The sequence below is a fragment of the Ambystoma mexicanum genome, chromosome 4q (genome assembly GCF_040938575.1).
Source record: "Ambystoma mexicanum isolate Mex_15411 chromosome 4q, UKY_AmexF1_1, whole genome shotgun sequence".
Taxonomy (NCBI): Eukaryota; Metazoa; Chordata; class Amphibia; order Caudata; family Ambystomatidae; genus Ambystoma; species Ambystoma mexicanum.
The window spans coordinates 803,165,239-803,188,322 of record NC_090928.1 but is presented as its reverse complement, the minus strand read 5'-3'; positions in this window follow the sequence as shown (position 1 = coordinate 803,188,322).

The window sequence follows — 23,084 nt, the reverse complement described above, 5'->3', positions numbered from 1 at the left end:
TTTGTTTATTTACGATCATTTCAGGACACCGCGAGTGTTCTTAGAACACTTTCAAGTTGCCAGCGAACAATATGGACAGCGTCCTCAGGACACCCCCATTTTGCTTATTTACGAACATTTCAGGACACCGTGAGTGTTCTTAGAACACTTTCAACTTGCCAGCGAATAATACGGACAGCGTCCTCAGGACACCCCCATTTTGTTTATTTACGACATGTCAGGACACCGCGAGTGTTCTTAGAACACTTTCAACTTGCCAGCTAACAATACGGACAGCGTCCTCAGGACACCCCCATTTCGTTTATTTACGAACATTGCAGGACACCGCGAGTGTTCTTAGAACACTTTCAATTTGCCAGCGAACAATACGAACAGCGGCCTCAGGACACCCCCATTTTGTTTATTTACGAACATTTCAGGACACCGCGAGTGTTCTTAGAACACTTTCAACTTGCCAGCGAACAATACGGACAGCGGCCTCAGGACACCCCCATTTTGTTTATTTACGAACATTTCAGGACACCGTGAGTGTTCTTAGAACACTTTCAACTTGCCAGAGAACAAAACGCACAGCGTCCTCAGGACACCCCCATTTTGTTTATTTACGAACATTTCAGGACACCACGAGTGTTCTTAGACACTTTCAAGTTGCCAGCGAACAATACGGACAGCGTCCTCAGGACACCCCCATTTTGTTTATTTATTAACATTTCAGGACACGGCGAGTGTTCTTAGAACACTTTCAACTTGCCAGCGAACAATACAGACAGCGTCCTCAGGACACCCTCTTTTTGTTTATTTACGAACATTTCAGGACACTGCGAGTGTTCTTAGAACACTTTCAACTTGCCAGCGAACAATACGGACAGTGTCCTCAGGACACCCCCTTTTTGTTTATTTACGAACATTTCAGGACACTGCAAGTGTTCTTAGAACACTTTCAAGTTCTCAGCAAACAATACGGACAGCTGCCTCAGGACACCTCCATTTTGTTTATTTACGAACATTTCAGGACACCGCAAGTGTTCTTAGAACACTTTCAAGTTGCCAGCGAACAATATGGACAGTGTCCTCAGGACACCACCATTTTGCTTATTTACGAACATTTCAGGACACCTTGAGTGTTCTTAGAACACTTTCAACTTGCCAGCGAACATTACGGACAGCGTCCTCAGGACACCCCCATTTTGTTTATTTACGAACATTTCAGGACACCGCGAGTGTTCTTAGAACACTTTCAAGTTGCGAGCGAAAAATATGGACAGCGTCCTCAGGACACCCCCATTTTGCTTGTTTACAAACATTTCAGGACACCATGAGTGTTCTTAGAACACTTTCAAGTTGCCAATGAACAATACGGACAGCGTCCTCAGGAAACCCCCTTTTTGTTTATTTACGAACATTTCAGGACACTGCGAGTGTTCTTAGAACACTTTCAACTTGCCAGCGAACAATACGGACAGCATCCTCAGGACACCCCCATTTTGTTTATTTACAAACATTTCAGGACACCGCGAGTGTTATTAGAACACTTTCAAGTTCTCAGCGAACAATACGGACAGCGTCCTCTGGACACCCCCATTTTGTTTATTTACGATCATTTCAGAACACCGCGAGTGTTCTTAGAACACTTTCAAGTTGCCAGCGAACAATATGGACAGCATCCTCAGGACACCCCCATTTTGCTTATTTACGAACATTTCAGGACACCGTGAGTGTTCTCAGAACACTTTCAACTTGCCAGCGAACAATACGGACAGCGTCCTCAGGACACCCCCATTTTGTTTATTTACGAACATTTCAGGACACCGCAAGTGTTCTTAGAACACTTTCAAGTTGCCAGCGAACAATACAGACTGTGTCCTCAGGACACCCACATTTTGTTTAGTTACGAACATTTCAGGACACTGCGAGTGCTCTTAGAACACTTTCAACTTGCCAGCGAACAATACGGACAGCATCCTCAGGACACCCCCATTTTGTTTATTTTCGAACATTTCAGGACACTGCGAGTGCTCTTAGAACATTTTCAAGTTGCCAGCAAACAATACGGACAGCGTCCTCAGGACACCCTCATTTTGTTTATTAACGAACATTGCAGGACACCGCAGCGTCCTCAGGACACCCCCATTTTGTTTATTTACGAACATTGCAGGACACCGCGAGTGTTCTTAGAACACTTTCAACTTGCCAGCGAACAATACAGACAGCGGCCTCAGGACACCCCCATTTTGTTTATTTACAAACATTTCAGGACACTTTGAGTGTTCTTAGAACACTTTCAACTTGCCAGCAAACAATACGGACAGCGTCCTCTGGACACCCCCATTTTGTTTATTTACGATCATTTCAGGACACCGCGAGTGTTCTTAGAACACTTTCAAGTTGCCAGCGAACAATATGGACAGCGTCCTCAGGACACCCCCATTTTGCTTATTTACGAACATTTCAGGACACCATGAGTGTTCTTAGAACAGTTTCAACTTGCCAGCAAACAATACGGACAGCGTCCTCAGGACACCCCCATTTTGTTTATTTCCGAACATTTCAGGACACCGCAAGTGTTCTTAGAACACTTTCAAGTTGCCAGCGAACAATACAGACTGTGTCCTCAGGACACCCCATTTTATTTAGTTACGAACATTTCAGGACACCGCGAGTGTTCTTAGAACACTTTCAAGTTGCCATCGAACAACACAGACAGCGATCTTAGGACACCCCCATTTTGTTTATTCACGAACATTACAGGACACCGTGAGTGTTCTTAGAACACTTTCAACTTGCCAGCAAACAATACGGACAGCGTCCTCAGGACAACCCCATTTTGTTTATTTACAAACATTTCAGGACACTACAAGTGTTCTTCGAACACTTTCAACTTGCCAGGGAACAATACGGACAGCGTCCTCAGGACACCCCATTTTGTTTATTTACGAACATTTCAGGACACTGCAAGGTTTCTTAGAACACTTTCAAGTTCTCAGCAAACAATACGGACAGCTGCCTCAGGACACCTCCAATTTGTTTATTTACGAACATTTCAGGACACCGCAAGTGTTCTTAGAACACTTTCAACTTGCCAGCGAACATTACGGACAGCGTCCTCAGGACACCCCCATTTTGTTTATTTACGAACATTTCAGGACACCGCGAGTGTTATTAGAACACTTTCAAGTTGCGAGCGAACAATATGGACAGCGTCCTCAGGACACCCCCATTTTGCTTATTTACGAACATTTCAGGACACCGTGAGTGTTCTTAGAACACTTTCAACTTGCCAGGGAACAATAGGGACAGCGCCCTCTGGACACCCCCATTTTGTTTATTTACGATCATTTCAGGACACCGCGAGTGTTCTTAGAACACTTTCAAGTTGCCAGCGAACAATATGGACAGCGTCCTCAGGACACCCCCATTTTGCTTATTTACGAACATTTCAGGACACCGTGAGTGTTCTTAGAACACTTTCAACTTGCCAGCGAATAATACGGACAGCGTCCTCAGGACACCCCCATTTTGTTTATTTACGACATGTCAGGACACCGCGAGTGTTCTTAGAACACTTTCAACTTGCCAGCTAACAATACGGACAGCGTCCTCAGGACACCCCCATTTCGTTTATTTACGAACATTGCAGGACACCGCGAGTGTTCTTAGAACACTTTCAATTTGCCAGCGAACAATACGGACAGCGGCCTCAGGACACCCCCATTTTGTTTATTTACGAACATTTCAGGACACCGCGAGTGTTCTTAGAACACTTTCAACTTGCCAGCGAACAATACGGACAGCGGCCTCAGGACACCCCCATTTTGTTTATTTACGAACATTTCAGGACACCGTGAGTGTTCTTAGAACACTTTCAACTTGCCAGAGAACAAAACGCACAGCGTCCTCAGGACACCCCCATTTTGTTTATTTACGAACATTTCAGGACACCACGAGTGTTCTTAGACACTTTCAAGTTGCCAGCGAACAATACGGACAGCGTCCTCAGGACACCCCCATTTTGTTTATTTATTAACATTTCAGGACACGGCGAGTGTTCTTAGAACACTTTCAACTTGCCAGCGAACAATACAGACAGCGTCCTCAGGACACCCTCTTTTTGTTTATTTACGAACATTTCAGGACACTGCGAGTGTTCTTAGAACACTTTCAACTTGCCAGCGAACAATACGGACAGTGTCCTCAGGACACCCCCTTTTTGTTTATTTACGAACATTTCAGGACACTGCAAGTGTTCTTAGAACACTTTCAAGTTCTCAGCAAACAATACGGACAGCTGCCTCAGGACACCTCCATTTTGTTTATTTACGAACATTTCAGGACACCGCAAGTGTTCTTAGAACACTTTCAAGTTGCCAGCGAACAATATGGACAGTGTCCTCAGGACACCACCATTTTGCTTATTTACGAACATTTCAGGACACCTTGAGTGTTCTTAGAACACTTTCAACTTGCCAGCGAACATTACGGACAGCGTCCTCAGGACACCCCCATTTTGTTTATTTACGAACATTTCAGGACACCGCAAGTGTTCTTAGAACACTTTCAAGTTGCGAGCGAAAAATATGGACAGCGTCCTCAGGACACCCCCATTTTGCTTATTTACAAACATTTCAGGACACCATGAGTGTTCTTAGAACACTTTCAAGTTGCCAATGAACAATACGGACAGCGTCCTCAGGAAACCCCCTTTTTGTTTATTTACGAACATTTCAGGACACTGCGAGTGTTCTTAGAACACTTTCAACTTGCCAGCGAACAATACGGACAGCATCCTCAGGACACCCCCATTTTGTTTATTTACAAACATTTCAGGACACCGCGAGTGTTATTAGAACACTTTCAAGTTCTCAGCGAACAATACGGACAGCGTCCTCTGGACACCCCCATTTTGTTTATTTACGATCATTTCAGAACACCGCGAGTGTTCTTAGAACACTTTCAAGTTGCCAGCGAACAATATGGACAGCATCCTCAGGACACCCCCATTTTGCTTATTTACGAACATTTCAGGACACCGTGAGTGTTCTCAGAACACTTTCAACTTGCCAGCGAACAATACGGACAGCGTCCTCAGGACACCCCCATTTTGTTTATTTACGAACATTTCAGGACACCGCAAGTGTTCTTAGAACACTTTCAAGTTGCCAGCGAACAATACAGACTGTGTCCTCAGGACACCCACATTTTGTTTAGTTACGAACATTTCAGGACACTGCGAGTGCTCTTAGAACACTTTCAACTTGCCAGCGAACAATACGGACAGCATCCTCAGGACACCCCCATTTTGTTTATTTTCGAACATTTCAGGACACTGCGAGTGCTCTTAGAACATTTTCAAGTTGCCAGCAAACAATACGGACAGCGTCCTCAGGACACCCTCATTTTGTTTATTAACGAACATTGCAGGACACCGCAGCGTCCTCAGGACACCCCCATTTTGTTTATTTACGAACATTGCAGGACACCGCGAGTGTTCTTAGAACACTTTCAACTTGCCAGCGAACAATACGGACAGCGTCCTCAGGACACCCCCATTTTGTTTATTTTCGAACATTTCAGGACACTGCGAGTGCTCTTAGAACACTTTCAACTTGCCAGCGAACAATACGGACAGCGTCCTCAGGACACCCCCATTTTGTTTATTTTCGAACATTTCAGGACACTGCGAGTGCTCTTAGAATACTTTCAAGTTGCCAGCAAACAATACGGACAGCGGCCTCAGGACACCCCCATTTTGTTAATTTACGAACATTGCAGGACACCGCAGCGTCCTCAGGACATCCCCATTTTGTTTATTTACGAACATTTCAGGACACCGCAAGTGTTCTTAGAACACTTTCAAGTTGCCAATGAACAATACGGACAGCGTCCTCAGGACACCCCCATTTTGTGTATTTACGAACATTTCAGGACACCGCAAGTGTTCTTAGAACACTTTCAACTTGCCAGGGAACAATACGGACAGCGTCCTCAGGACACCCCATTTTGTTTATTTACGAACATTTCAGGACACTGCAAGTTTTCTTAGAACACTTTCAAGTTCTCAGCAAACAATACGGACAGCTGCCTCAGGACACCTCCATTTTGTTTATTTACCAACATTTCAGGACACCGCAAGTGTTCTTAGAACACTTTCAACTTGCCAGCGAACATTACGGACAGCGTCCTCAGGACACCCCCATTTTGTTTATTTACGAACATTTCAGGACACCGCGAGTGTTCTTAGAACACTTTCAAGTTGCGAGCGAAAAATATGGACAGCGTCCTCAGGACACCCCCATTTTGCTTATTTACAAACATTTCAGGACACCATGAGTGTTCTTAGAACACTTTCAAGTTGCCAATGAACAATACGGACAGCGTCCTCAGGACACCCCATTTTGTTTATTTACGAACATTTCAGGACACCGCGAGTATTCTTAGAACACTTTCAACTTGCCAGCGAACAATACAGACAGGGTCCTCAGGAAACCCCCCTTTTGTTTATTTACGAACATTTCAGGACACCGCAAGTGTTCTTAGAACACTTTCAACTTGCCAGCGAACAATACGGACAGCATCCTCAGGACACCCCCATTTTGTTTATTTACAAACATTTCAGGACACCGCGAGTGTTCTTAGAACACTTTCAAGTTCTCAGCGAACAATACGGACAGCGTCCTCAGGACACCCCCATTTTGTTTATTTACGAACATTTGAGGACACCGCAAGTGTTCTTAGAACACTTTCAACTTGCCAGCGAACAATATGGACAGTGTCCTCAGGACACCCCCATTTTGCTTATTTACGAACATTTCAGGACACTGTGAGTGTTCTTAGAACACTTTCAACTTGCCAGCGAACAATACGGACAGCGTCCTCAGGACACCCCCATTTTGTTTATTTACAAACATTTCAGGACACCGCGAGTGTTCTTAGAACACTTTCAAGTTGCCAGCGAACAATACGTACAGCGTCGTCAGGACACCCCCATTTTGTTTATTTTCGAACATTTCAGGACACTGCGAGTGCTCTTAGAACACTTTCAAGTTGCCAGCAAACAATACGGACAGCGTCCTCAGGACACCCCCATTTTGCTTATTTACAAACATTTCCGGACACCGTGAGTGTTCTTCGAACACTTTCAACTTGCCAGCGAACAATACGGACAGCGTCCTCAGGACACCCCCTTTGTATTTATTTACGAACATTTCAGGACACCGCAAGTGTTCTTAGAACAGTTTCAAGTTGCCAGCGAACAATACGGACAGCGTCCTCAGGACACCCCCATTTTGTTTATTTTCGAACATTTCAGGACACTGCGAGTGCTCTTAGAATACTTTCAAGTTGCCAGCAAAAATACGGACAGCGGCCTCAGGACACCCCCATTTTGTTTATTTACGAACATTGCAGGACACTGCAGCGTCCTCAGGACACCCCCATTTTGTTTATTTACGAACATTGCAGGACACCGCGAGTGTTCTTAGAACACTTTCAACTTGCCAGTGAACAATACAGACTGTGTCCTTAGGACACCCCATTTTATTTAGTTACGAACATTTCAGGACACCGCGAGTGTTCTTAGAACACTTTCAAGTTGCCAGAGAACAATACAGACAGCGATCTTAGGACACCCCCATTTTGTTTATTTACGAACATTTCAGGACACCATGAGTGTTCTTAGAACACTTTCAACTTGCCAGCAAACAATACGGACAGCGTCCTCAGGACACCCCCATTTTGTTTATTTCCGAACATTTCAGGACACCACAAGTGTTCTTAGAACACTTTCAAGTTGCCAGCGAACAATACAGACTGTGTCCTTAGGACACCCCATTTTATTTAGTTACGAACATTTCAGGACACCGCGAGTGTTCTTAGAACACTTTCAAGTTGCCAGCGAACAATACAGACAGCGATCTTAGGACACCCCCATTTTGTTTATTTACGAACATTTCAGGACACCGTGAGTGTTCTTAGAACACTTTCAACTTGCCAGCAAACAATACGGACAGCGTCCTCAGGACAACCCCATTTTGTGTATTTACGAACATTTCAGGACACCGCGAGTGTTCTTAGAACACTTTCAACTTGCCAGGGAACAATACGGACAGCGTCCTCAGGACACCCCCATTGTGCTTATTTACGAACATTTCAGGACACCGTGAGTGTTCTTAGAACACTTTCAAGTTGCCAGCAAACAATATGGACAGCGTCCTCAGGACACCCCCATTGTGCTTATTTACGAACATTTCAGGACACCGTGAGTGTTCTTAGAACACTTTCAACTTGCCAGGGAACAATAGGGACAGCGCCCTCTGGACACCCCCATTTTGTTTATTTACGATCATTTCAGGACACCGCGAGTGTTCTTAGAACACTTTCAAGTTGCCAGCGAACAATATGGACAGCGTCCTCAGGACACCCCCATTTTGCTTATTTACGAACATTTCAGGACACCGTGAGTGTTCTTAGAACACTTTCAACTTGCCAGCGAATAATACGGACAGCGTCCTCAGGACACCCCCATTTTGTTTATTTACGACATGTCAGGACACCGCGAGTGTTCTTAGAACACTTTCAACTTGCCAGCTAACAATACGGACAGCGTCCTCAGGACACCCCCATTTCGTTTATTTACGAACATTGCAGGACACCGCGAGTGTTCTTAGAACACTTTCAATTTGCCAGCGAACAATACGAACAGCGGCCTCAGGACACCCCCATTTTGTTTATTTACGAACATTTCAGGACACCGCGAGTGTTCTTAGAACACTTTCAACTTGCCAGCGAACAATACGGACAGCGGCCTCAGGACACCCCCATTTTGTTTATTTACGAACATTTCAGGACACCGTGAGTGTTCTTAGAACACTTTCAACTTGCCAGAGAACAAAACGCACAGCGTCCTCAGGACACCCCCATTTTGTTTATTTACGAACATTTCAGGACACCACGAGTGTTCTTAGACACTTTCAAGTTGCCAGCGAACAATACGGACAGCGTCCTCAGGACACCCCCATTTTGTTTATTTATTAACATTTCAGGACACGGCGAGTGTTCTTAGAACACTTTCAACTTGCCAGCGAACAATACAGACAGCGTCCTCAGGACACCCTCTTTTTGTTTATTTACGAACATTTCAGGACACTGCGAGTGTTCTTAGAACACTTTCAACTTGCCAGCGAACAATACGGACAGTGTCCTCAGGACACCCCCTTTTTGTTTATTTACGAACATTTCAGGACACTGCAAGTGTTCTTAGAACACTTTCAAGTTCTCAGCAAACAATACGGACAGCTGCCTCAGGACACCTCCATTTTGTTTATTTACGAACATTTCAGGACACCGCAAGTGTTCTTAGAACACTTTCAAGTTGCCAGCGAACAATATGGACAGTGTCCTCAGGACACCACCATTTTGCTTATTTACGAACATTTCAGGACACCTTGAGTGTTCTTAGAACACTTTCAACTTGCCAGCGAACATTACGGACAGCGTCCTCAGGACACCCCCATTTTGTTTATTTACGAACATTTCAGGACACCGCGAGTGTTCTTAGAACACTTTCAAGTTGCGAGCGAAAAATATGGACAGCGTCCTCAGGACACCCCCATTTTGCTTATTTACAAACATTTCAGGACACCATGAGTGTTCTTAGAACACTTTCAAGTTGCCAATGAACAATACGGACAGCGTCCTCAGGAAACCCCCTTTTTGTTTATTTACGAACATTTCAGGACACTGCGAGTGTTCTTAGAACACTTTCAACTTGCCAGCGAACAATACGGACAGCATCCTCAGGACACCCCCATTTTGTTTATTTACAAACATTTCAGGACACCGCGAGTGTTATTAGAACACTTTCAAGTTCTCAGCGAACAATACGGACAGCGTCCTCTGGACACCCCCATTTTGTTTATTTACGATCATTTCAGAACACCGCGAGTGTTCTTAGAACACTTTCAAGTTGCCAGCGAACAATATGGACAGCATCCTCAGGACACCCCCATTTTGCTTATTTACGAACATTTCAGGACACCGTGAGTGTTCTCAGAACACTTTCAACTTGCCAGCGAACAATACGGACAGCGTCCTCAGGACACCCCCATTTTGTTTATTTACGAACATTTCAGGACACCGCAAGTGTTCTTAGAACACTTTCAAGTTGCCAGCGAACAATACAGACTGTGTCCTCAGGACACCCACATTTTGTTTAGTTACGAACATTTCAGGACACTGCGAGTGCTCTTAGAACACTTTCAACTTGCCAGCGAACAATACGGACAGCATCCTCAGGACACCCCCATTTTGTTTATTTTCGAACATTTCAGGACACTGCGAGTGCTCTTAGAACATTTTCAAGTTGCCAGCAAACAATACGGACAGCGTCCTCAGGACACCCTCATTTTGTTTATTAACGAACATTGCAGGACACCGCAGCGTCCTCAGGACACCCCCATTTTGTTTATTTACGAACATTGCAGGACACCGCGAGTGTTCTTAGAACACTTTCAACTTGCCAGCGAACAATACAGACAGCGGCCTCAGGACACCCCCATTTTGTTTATTTACAAACATTTCAGGACACTTTGAGTGTTCTTAGAACACTTTCAACTTGCCAGCAAACAATACGGACAGCGTCCTCTGGACACCCCCATTTTGTTTATTTACGATCATTTCAGGACACCGCGAGTGTTCTTAGAACACTTTCAAGTTGCCAGCGAACAATATGGACAGCGTCCTCAGGACACCCCCATTTTGCTTATTTACGAACATTTCAGGACACCATGAGTGTTCTTAGAACAGTTTCAACTTGCCAGCAAACAATACGGACAGCGTCCTCAGGACACCCCCATTTTGTTTATTTCCGAACATTTCAGGACACCGCAAGTGTTCTTAGAACACTTTCAAGTTGCCAGCGAACAATACAGACTGTGTCCTCAGGACACCCCATTTTATTTAGTTACGAACATTTCAGGACACCGCGAGTGTTCTTAGAACACTTTCAAGTTGCCATCGAACAACACAGACAGCGATCTTAGGACACCCCCATTTTGTTTATTCACGAACATTACAGGACACCGTGAGTGTTCTTAGAACACTTTCAACTTGCCAGCAAACAATACGGACAGCGTCCTCAGGACAACCCCATTTTGTTTATTTACAAACATTTCAGGACACTACAAGTGTTCTTCGAACACTTTCAACTTGCCAGGGAACAATACGGACAGCGTCCTCAGGACACCCCATTTTGTTTATTTACGAACATTTCAGGACACTGCAAGGTTTCTTAGAACACTTTCAAGTTCTCAGCAAACAATACGGACAGCTGCCTCAGGACACCTCCAATTTGTTTATTTACGAACATTTCAGGACACCGCAAGTGTTCTTAGAACACTTTCAACTTGCCAGCGAACATTACGGACAGCGTCCTCAGGACACCCCCATTTTGTTTATTTACGAACATTTCAGGACACCGCGAGTGTTATTAGAACACTTTCAAGTTGCGAGCGAAAAATATGGACAGCGTCCTCAGGACACCCCCATTTTGCTTATTTACAAACATTTCAGGACACCATGAGTGTTCTTAGAACACTTTCAAGTTGCCAATGAACAATACGGACAGCGTCCTCAGGACACCCCATTTTGTTTATTTACGAACATTTCAGGACACCGCGAGTATTCTTAGAACACTTTCAACTTGCCAGCGAACAATACAGACAGGGTCCTCAGGAAACCCCCTTTTTGTTTATTTACGAACATTTCAGGACACCGCGAGTGTTCTTAGAACACTTTCAACTTGCCAGAGAACAATATGGACAGCGTCCTCAGGACACCCCCATTTTGCTTATTTACGAACATTTCAGGACACCGTGAGTGTTCTTAGAACACTTTCAACTTGCCAGCGAATAATACGGACAACGTCCTCAGGACACCCCCATTTTGTTTATTTACGACATGTCTGGACACCGCGAGTGTTCTTAGAACACTTTCAACTTGCCAGCTAACAATACAGACAGGGTCCTCAGGACACCCCCATTTCGTTTATTTACGAACATTTCAGGACACTGCAAGGTTTCTTAGAACACTTTCAAGTTCTCAGCAAACAATACGGACAGCTGCCTCAGGACACCTCCATTTTGTTTATTTACGAACATTTCAGGACACCGCAAGTGTTCTTAGAACACTTTCAACTTGCCAGCGAACATTACGGACAGCGTCCTCAGGACACCCCCATTTTGTTTATTTACGAACATTTCAGGACACCGCGAGTGTTCTTAGAACACTTTCAAGTTGCGAGCGAAAAATATGGACAGCGTCCTCAGGACACCCCCATTTTGCTTATTTACAAACATTTCAGGACACCATGAGTGTTCTTAGAACACTTTCAAGTTGCCAATGAACAATACGGACAGCGTCCTCAGGACACCCCATTTTGTTTATTTACGAACATTTCAGGACACCGCGAGTATTCTTAGAACACTTTCAACTTGCCAGCGAACAATACAGACAGGGTCCTCAGGAAACCCCCTTTTTGTTTATTTACGAACATTTCAGGACACCGCGAGTGTTCTTAGAACACTTTCAACTTGCCAGCGAACAATACGGACAGCATCCTCAGGACACCCCCATTTTGTTTATTTACAAACATTTCAGGACACCGCGAGTGTTCTTAGAACACTTTCAAGTTCTCAGCGAACAATACGGACAGCGTCCTCAGGACACCCCCATTTTGTTTATTTACGAACATTTGAGGACACCGCCAGTGTTCTTAGAACACTTTCAACTTGCCAGCGAACAATATGGACAGTGTCCTAAGGACACCCCCATTTTGCTTATTTACGAACATTTCAGGACACTGTGAGTGTTCTTAGAACACTTTCAACTTGCCAGCGAACAATACGGACAGCGTCCTCAGGACACCCCCATTTTGTTTATTTACAAACATTTCAGGACACCGCGAGTGTTCTTAGAACACTTTCAAGTTGCCAGCAAACAATACGGAAAGCGTCCTCAGGACACCCCCATTTTGCTTATTTACAAACATTTCCGGACACCGTGAGTGTTCTTCGAACACTTTCAACTTGCCAGCGAACAATACGGACAGCGTCCTCAGGACACCCCCTTTGTATTTATTTACGAACATTTCAGGACACCGCAAGTGTTCTTAGAACAGTTTCAAGTTGCCAGCGAACAATACGGACTGTGTCCTTAGGACACCCCCATTTTGTTTAGTTACGAACATTTCAGGACACTGCGAGTGTTCTTAGAACACTTTCAACTTGCCAGCGAACAATACGGACAGCGTCCTCAGGACACCCCCATTTTGTTTATTTACAAACATTTCAGGACACTGCGAGTGGTCTTAGAACACTTTCAAGTTGCCAGCGAACAATACGGACAGCGTCCTCAGGACACCCCCATTTTGTTTATTTACGAACATTTCAGGACACCGTGAGTGTTCTTAGAACACTTTCAACTTGCCAGCGAACAATACGGACAGCGTCCTCAGGACACCCCCATTTTGTTTATTTACGAACATTTCAGGACACCGCGACTGTTCTTAGAACACTTTCAAGTTGCCAGCGAACAATACAAACTGTGTCCTCAGGACACCCACATTTTGTTTAGTTACGAACATTTCAGGACACTGCGAGTGCTCTTAGAACACTTTCAACTTGCCAGCGAACAATACGGACAGCGTCCTCAGGACACCCCCATTTTGTTTATTTTCGAACATTTCAGGACACTGCGAGTGCTCTTACAATACTTTCAAGTTGCCAGCAAACAATACGGACAGCGGCCTCAGGACACCCCCATTTTGTTTATTTACGAACATTGCAGGACACCGCAGCGTCCTCAGGACATCCCCATTTTGTTTATTTACGAACATTTCAGGACACCGCAAGTGTTCTTAGAACACTTTCAAGTTGCCAATGAACAATACGGACAGCGTCCTCAGGACACCCCCATTTTGTGTATTTACGAACATTTCAGGACACCGCAAGTGTTCTTAGAACACTTTCAACTTGCCAGGGAACAATACGGACAGCGTCCTCAGGACACCCCATTTTGTTTATTTACGAACATTTCAGGACACTGCAAGTTTTCTTAGAACACTTTCAAGTTCTCAGCAAACAATACGGACAGCTGCCTCAGGACACCTCCATTTTGTTTATTTACCAACATTTCAGGACACCGCAAGTGTTCTTAGAACACTTTCAACTTGCCAGCGAACATTACGGACAGCGTCCTCAGGACACCCCCATTTTGTTTATTTACGAACATTTCAGGACACCGCGAGTGTTCTTAGAATACTTTCAAGTTGCGAGCGAAAAATATGGACAGCGTCCTCAGGACACCCCCATTTTGCTTATTTACAAACATTTCAGGACACCATGAGTGTTCTTAGAACACTTTCAAGTTGCCAATGAACAATACGGACAGCGTCCTCAGGACACCCCATTTTGTTTATTTACGAACATTTCAGGACACCGCGAGTATTCTTAGAACACTTTCAACTTGCCAGCGAACAATACAGACAGGGTCCTCAGGAAACCCCCCTTTTGTTTATTTACGAACATTTCAGGACACCGCAAGTGTTCTTAGAACACTTTCAACTTGCCAGCGAACAATACGGACAGCATCCTCAGGACACCCCCATTTTGTTTATTTACAAACATTTCAGGACACCGCGAGTGTTCTTAGAACACTTTCAAGTTCTCAGCGAACAATACGGACAGCGTCCTCAGGACACCCCCATTTTGTTTATTTACGAACATTTGAGGACACCGCAAGTGTTCTTAGAACACTTTCAACTTGCCAGCGAACAATATGGACAGTGTCCTCAGGACACCCCCATTTTGCTTATTTACGAACATTTCAGGACACTGTGAGTGTTCTTAGAACACTTTCAACTTGCCAGCGAACAATACGGACAGCGTCCTCAGGACACCCCCATTTTGTTTATTTACAAACATTTCAGGACACCGCGAGTGTTCTTAGAACACTTTCAAGTTGCCAGCGAACAATACGTACAGCGTCGTCAGGACACCCCCATTTTGTTTATTTTCGAACATTTCAGGACACTGCGAGTGCTCTTAGAACACTTTCAAGTTGCCAGCAAACAATACGGACAGCGTCCTCAGGACACCCCCATTTTGCTTATTTACAAACATTTCCGGACACCGTGAGTGTTCTTCGAACACTTTCAACTTGCCAGCGAACAATACGGACAGCGTCCTCAGGACACCCCCTTTGTATTTATTTACGAACATTTCAGGACACCGCAAGTGTTCTTAGAACAGTTTCAAGTTGCCAGCGAACAATACGGACTGTGTCCTCAGGACAAACCCATTTTGTTTAGTTACGAACATTTCAGGACACTGCGAGTGTTCTTAGAACACTTTCAACTTGCCAGCGAACAATACGGACAGCGTCCTCAGGACACCCCCATTTTGTTTATTTACAAACATTTCAGGACACTGCGAGTGGTCTTAGAACACTTTCAAGTTGCCAGCGAACAATACGGACAGCGTCCTCAGAACCCCCCCATTTTGTTTATTTACGAACATTTCAGGACACCGCGACTGTTCTTAGAACACTTTCAAGTTGCCAGCGAACAATACAAACTGTGTCCTCAGGACACCCACATTTTGTTTAGTTACGAACATTTCAGGACACTGCGAGTGCTCTTAGAACACTTTCAACTTGCCAGCGAACAATACGGACAGCGTCCTCAGGACACCCCCATTTTGTTTATTTTCGAACATTTCAGGACACTGCGAGTGCTCTTAGAATACTTTCAAGTTGCCAGCAAACAATACGGACAGCGGCCTCAGGACACCCCCATTTTGTTTATTTACGAACATTGCAGGACACCGCAGCGTCCTCAGGACATCCCCATTTTGTTTATTTACGAACATTGCAGGACACCGCAAGTGTTCTTAGAACACTTTCAACTTGCCAGTGAACAATACAGACAGTGGCCTCAGGAAACCCCCATTTTGTTTATTTACAAACATTTCAGGACACCGTGATTGTTCTTAGAACACTTTCAACTTGCCAGCAAACAATACGGACAGCGTCCTCTGGACACCCCCATTTTGTTTATTTACGATCATTTCAGGACACCGCGAGTGTTCTTAGAACACTTTCAAGTTGCCAGCGAACAATATGGACAGCGTCCTCAGGACACCCCCATTTTGCTTATTTATGAACATTTCAGGACACCGTGAGTGTTCTTAGAACACTTTCAACTTGCCAGCAAACAATACGGACAGCGTCCTCAGGACACCCCCATGTTGTTTATTTCCGAACATTTCAGGACACCGCAAGTGTTCTTAGAACACTTTCAAGTTGCCAGCGAACAATACAGACTGTGTCCTTCGGACACCCCATTTTATTTAGTTACGAACATTTCAGGACACCGCGAGTGTTCTTAGAACACTTTCAAGTTGCCAGCGAACAATACAGACAGCGATCTTAGGACACCCCCATTTTGTTTATTTACGAACATTTCAGGACACCGTGAGTGTTCTTAGAACACTTTCAACTTGCCAGCAAACAATACGGACAGCGTCCTCAGGACAACCCCATTTTGGGTATTTACGAACATTTCAGGACACCGCTAGTGTTCTTAGAACACTTTCAACTTGCCAGCAAACAATATGGACAGCGTCCTCAGGACACCCCCATTGTGCTTATTTACGAACATTTCAGGACACCGTGAGTGTTCTTAGAACACTTTCAAGTTGCCAGCAAACAATATGGACAGCGTCCTCAGGACACCCCCATTGTGCTTATTTACGAACATTTCAGGACACCGTGAGTGTTCTTAGAACAACACTTTCAACTTGCCAGCGAACAATACAGACTGTGTCCTTCGGACACCCCATTTTATTTAGTTACGAACATTTCAGGACACCGCGAGTGTTCTTAGAACACTTTCAAGTTGCCAGCGAACAATACAGACAGCGATCTTAGGACACCCCCATTTTGTTTATTTACGAACATTTCAGGACACCGTGAGTGTTCTTAGAACACTTTCAAGTTGCCAGCAAACAATATGGACAGCGTCCTCAGGACACCCCCATTGTGCTTATTTACGAACATTTCAGGACACCGTGAGTGTTCTTAGAACACTTTCAAGTTGCCAGCAAACAATATGGACAGCGTCCTCAGGACACCCCCATTGTGCTTATTTACGAACATTTCAGGACACCGTGAGTGTTCTTAGAACAACACTTTCAACTTGCCAGCGAACAATACGGACAGCGTCCTCAGGACACCCCCATTTTGTTTATTTACGAACATTTCAGGACACCGCAAGTGTTCTTAGAACACTTTCAAGTTGCCAGCGAACAATACAGACTGTGTCCTCAGGACACCCACATTTTGTTTAGTTACGAACATTTCAGGACACTGCGAGTGCTCTTAGAACACTGTCAACTTGCCAGCGAACAATACGGACAGCGTCCTCAGGACACCCCCATTTTGTTTATTTTCAAACATTTCAGGACACTGCGAGTGCTCTTAGAACACTTTCAAGTTGCCAGCGAACAATACGGACAGCGTCCTCAGGACACTCCCATTTTGTTTATTTACGAACATTGCAGGACACCGCAGCATCCTCAGGACACCCCCATTTTGTTTATTTACGAACATTGCAGGACACCGCGAGTGTTCTTAGAACACTTTCAACTTGCCAGCGAACAATACGGACAGCGGCCTCAGGACACCCCCATTTTGTTTATTTACGAACATTTCAGGACACCGTGAGTGTTCTTAGAACACTTTAAACTTGCCAGCAAACAATACGGACAGCGTCGTCTGGACACCCCCATTTTGTTCATTTACAAACATTTCAGGACACTGCGAGTGCTCTTAGAACACTTTCAAGTTGCCAGCGAACAATATGGACAGCGTCCTCTGGACACCCCCATTTTGCTTATTTACGAACATTTCAGGACACCGTGAGTGTTCTTAGAACACTTTCAACTTGCCAGCGAACAATACGGACAGCGTCCTCAGGACACCCCCATTTTGTTTATTTCCGAACATTTCAGGACACCGCAAGTGTTCTTAGAACACTTTCAATTTCCAGCGATCAATACAGACTGTGTCCTCAGGACACCCCATGTTATTTAGTTTCAAACATTTCAGGACACCGCGAGTGTTCTTAGAACACTTTCAACTTGCCAGCGAACAATACGGACAGCGTCCTCAGGACACCCCCATTTTGTTTATTTTCGAACATTTCAGGACACTGCGAGTGCTCTTAGAACACTTTCAAGTTGCCAGCGAACAATACAGACAGCGTCCTCAGGACTCCCCCATTTTGTTTATTTACGACATGTCAGGACACCGCGAGTGTTCTTAGAACACTTTCAACTTGCCAGCTAACAATACAGACAGCGTCCTCAGGACTCCCCCATTTTGTTTATTTACGAACATTTCAGGACACCGCAAGTGTTCTTAAAACACTTTCAACTTGCCAGCGAACAATACGGACATCGGCCTTAGGATACCCCCATTTTGTTTATTTACGAACATTTCAGGACACCGCAAGTGTTCTTAGAACACTTTCAACTTGCCAGCGAACAATACGGACAGCGGCCTCAGGACACCCCCATTTTGTTTATTTACAAACATTTCAGGACACCGTGAGTGTTCTTAGAACACTTTCAACTTGCCAGAGAACAATACGGACAGCGTCCTCAGGACACCCCCATTTTGTTTATTTACAAACATTTCAGGACACCACAAGTGTTCTTAGAACACTTTCAACTTGCCAGCGAACAATACAGACAGCGTCCTCAGGACACCCCCTTTTTGTTTATTTACGAACATTTCAGGACACCGCAAGTGTTCTTAGAACACTTTCAACTTGCCAGCGAACAATACGGACAGTGTCCTCAGGACACCCCCTTTTTGTTTATTTACGAACATTTATGGACACCTCGAGTATTCTTAGAACACTTTCAACTTGCCAGCGAACAATACAGACAGCATCCTCAGGACACCCCCATTTTGTTTATTTACGAACATTTCAGGACACTCCAAGTGTTCTTAGAACACTTTCAAGTTCTCAGCAAACAATACGGACAGCTGCCTCAGGACACCTCCATTTTGTTTATTTATGAACATTTCAGGACACCGCAAGTGTTCTTAGAACACTTTCAAGTTGCCAGCGAACAATATGGACAGCGTCCTCAGGACACCCCCATTTTGCTTATTTACGAACATTTCCGGACACCGTGAGTGTTCTTCGAACACTTTCAACTTGCCAGCGAACAATACGGACAGCGTCCTCAGGAAACCCCCTTTGTATTTATTTACGAACATTTCAGGACACCGCAAGTGTTCTTAGAACACTTTCAAGTTGCCAGCGAACAATACGCACTGTGTCCTCAGGACACCCCCATTTTGTTTAGTTACGAACATTTCAGGACACTGCGAGTGTTCTAAGAACACTTTCAACTTGCCAGCGAACAATACGGACAGCATCCTCAGGACACCCCCATTTTGTTTATTTTTGAACATTTCAGGACACTGCGAGTGCTCTTAGAACACTTTCAAGTTGCCAGCAAACAATACGGACAGCGTCCTCAGGACACCCCCATTTTGCTTATTTACAAACATTTCCGGACACCGTGAGTGTTCTTCGAACACTTTCAACTTGCCAGCGAACAATACGGACAGCGTCCTCAGGACACCCCCTTTGTATTTATTTACGAACATTTCAGGACACCGCAAGTGTTCTTAGAACAGTTTCAAGTTGCCAGCGAACAATACGGACTGTGTCCTCAGGACAAACCCATTTTGTTTAGTTACGAACATTTCAGGACACTGCGAGTGTTCTTAGAACACTTTCAACTTGCCAGCGAACAATACGGACAGCGTCCTCAGGACACCCCCATTTTGTTTATTTACAAACATTTCAGGACACTGCGAGTGGTCTTAGAACACTTTCAAGTTGCCAGCGAACAATACGGACAGCGTCCTCAGGACACCCCCATTTTGTTTATTTACGAACATTTGAGGACACCGCAAGTGTTCTTAGAACACTTTCAACTTGCCAGCGAACAATATGGACAGTGTCCTCAGGACACCCCCATTTTGCTTATTTACGAACATTTCAGGACACCGTGAGTGTTCTTAGAACACTTTCAACTTGCCAGCGAACAATACGGACAGCGTCCTCAGAACACCCCCATTTTGTTTATTTACGAACATTTCAGGACACCGCGACTGTTCTTAGAACACTTTCAAGTTGCCAGCGAACAATACAAACTGTGTCCTCAGGACACCCACATTTTGTTTAGTTACGAACATTTCAGGACACTGCGAGTGCTCTTAGAACACTTTCAACTTGCCAGCGAACAATACGGACAGCGTCCTCAGGACACCCCCATTTTGTTTATTTTCGAACATTTCAGGACACTGCGAGTGCTCTTAGAATACTTTCAAGTTGCCAGCAAACAATACGGACAGCGGCCTCAGGACACCCCCATTTTGTTTATTTACGAACATTGCAGGACACCGCAGCGTCCTCAGGACATCCCCATTTTGTTTATTTACGAACATTGCAGGACACCGCAAGTGTTCTTAGAACACTTTCAACTTGCCAGTGAACAATACAGACAGTGGCCTCAGGAAACCCCCATTTTGTTTATTTACAAACATTTCAGGACACCGTGATTGTTCTTAGAACACTTTCAACTTGCCAGCAAACAATACGGACAGCGTCCTCTGGACACCCCCATTTTGTTTATTTACGATCATTTCAGGACACCGCGAGTGTTCTTAGAACACTTTCAAGTTGCCAGCGAACAATATGGACAGCGTCCTCAGGACACCCCCATTTTGCTTATTTATGAACATTTCAGGACACCGTGAGTGTTCTTAGAACACTTTCAACTTGCCAGCAAACAATACGGACAGCGTCCTCAGGACACCCCCATGTTGTTTATTTCCGAACATTTCAGGACACCGCAAGTGTTCTTAGAACACTTTCAAGTTGCCAGCGAACAATACAGACTGTGTCCTTCGGACACCCCATTTTATTTAGTTACGAACATTTCAGGACACCGCGAGTGTTCTTAGAACACTTTCAAGTTGCCAGCGAACAATACAGACAGCGATCTTAGGACACCCCCATTTTGTTTATTTACGAACATTTCAGGACACCGTGAGTGTTCTTAGAACACTTTCAACTTGCCAGCAAACAATACGGACAGCGTCCTCAGGACAACCCCATTTTGGGTATTTACGAACATTTCAGGACACCGCTAGTGTTCTTAGAACACTTTCAACTTGCCAGGGAACAATACGGACAGCGTCCTCAGGACACCCCCATTGTGCTTATTTACGAACATTTCAGGACACCGTGAGTGTTCTTAGAACACTTTCAAGTTGCCAGCAAACAATATGGACAGCGTCCTCAGGACACCCCCATTGTGCTTATTTACGAACATTTCAGGACACCGTGAGTGTTCTTAGAACACTTTCAAGTTGCCAGCAAACAATATGGACAGCGTCCTCAGGACACCCCCATTGTGCTTATTTACGAACATTTCAGGACACCGTGAGTGTTCTTAGAACAACACTTTCAACTTGCCAGCGAACAATACGGACAGCGTCCTCAGGACACCCCCATTTTGTTTATTTACGAACATTTCAGGACACCGCAAGTGTTCTTAGAACACTTTCAAGTTGCCAGCGAACAATACAGACTGTGTCCTCAGGACACCCACATTTTGTTTAGTTACGAACATTTCAGGACACTGCGAGTGCTCTTAGAACACTGTCAACTTGCCAGCGAACAATACGGACAGCGTCCTCAGGACACCCCCATTTTGTTTATTTTCAAACATTTCAGGACACTGCGAGTGCTCTTAGAACACTTTCAAGTTGCCAGCGAACAATACGGACAGCGTCCTCAGGACACTCCCATTTTGTTTATTTACGAACATTGCAGGACACCGCAGCATCCTCAGGACACCCCCATTTTGTTTATTTACGAACATTGCAGGACACCGCGAGTGTTCTTAGAACACTTTCAACTTGCCAGCGAACAATACGGACAGCGGCCTCAGGACACCCCCATTTTGTTTATTTACGAACATTTCAGGACACCGTGAGTGTTCTTAGAACACTTTAAACTTGCCAGCAAACAATACGGACAGCGTCGTCTGGACACCCCCATTTTGTTCATTTACAAACATTTCAGGACACTGCGAGTGCTCTTAGAACACTTTCAAGTTGCCAGCGAACAATATGGACAGCGTCCTCTGGACACCCCCATTTTGCTTATTTACGAACATTTCAGGACACCGTGAGTGTTCTTAGAACACTTTCAACTTGCCAGCGAACAATACGGACAGCGTCCTCAGGACACCCCCATTTTGTTTATTTCCGAACATTTCAGGACACCGCAAGTGTTCTTAGAACACTTTCAATTTCCAGCGATCAATACAGACTGTGTCCTCAGGACACCCCATGTTATTTAGTTTCAAACATTTCAGGACACCGCGAGTGTTCTTAGAACACTTTCAACTTGCCAGCGAACAATACGGACAGCGTCCTCAGGACACCCCCATTTTGTTTATTTTCGAACATTTCAGGACACTGCGAGTGCTCTTAGAACACTTTCAAGTTGCCAGCGAACAATACAGACAGCGTCCTCAGGACTCCCCCATTTTGTTTATTTACGACATGTCAGGACACCGCGAGTGTTCTTAGAACACTTTCAACTTGCCAGCTAACAATACAGACAGCGTCCTCAGGACTCCCCCATTTTGTTTATTTACGAACATTTCAGGACACCGCAAGTGTTCTTAAAACACTTTCAACTTGCCAGCGAACAATACGGACATCGGCCTTAGGATACCCCCATTTTGTTTATTTACGAACATTTCAGGACACCGCAAGTGTTCTTAGAACACTTTCAACTTGCCAGCGAACAATACGGACAGCGGCCTCAGGACACCCCCATTTTGTTTATTTACAAACATTTCAGGACACCGTGAGTGTTCTTAGAACACTTTCAACTTGCCAGAGAACAATACGGACAGCGTCCTCAGGAC